The sequence below is a fragment of the Cucumis melo genome, chromosome 4 (genome assembly GCF_025177605.1).
Source record: "Cucumis melo cultivar AY chromosome 4, USDA_Cmelo_AY_1.0, whole genome shotgun sequence".
NCBI classification, from domain to species: Eukaryota; Viridiplantae; Streptophyta; class Magnoliopsida; order Cucurbitales; family Cucurbitaceae; genus Cucumis; species Cucumis melo.
The window spans coordinates 3758250-3758595 of NC_066860.1; positions in this window are offsets into that span (position 1 = coordinate 3758250).

A 346-nucleotide genomic window follows, 5' to 3' on the forward strand; every position below is an offset into this window, starting at 1 on the left:
AATTATTGTAGAAAACTTCTTTAAACTATTAACAAAATAAAGTGACAAAAATATTTAATAAACATTGTTTACTTTTAAAAATACAAAAGATTAACATTTTGAGAAGGGATATTTTTAAATATAATAAAATAAACTAAAATATTTACAAGCAAAATTTTGAATTCTATTATTAATGGATTTTCTATTACCATCTATCAATATGACTTGATAGAAACATATAATATCTATTATTGATAAAATCTGAAGTTTTGCTATATCTTGTAAATATTTTATCAAACATATCATTTTTTACGATTCCCGTATTGAAAATACAAAGCAAAAGGAAGGAAGAGTGACCCAAATGAAC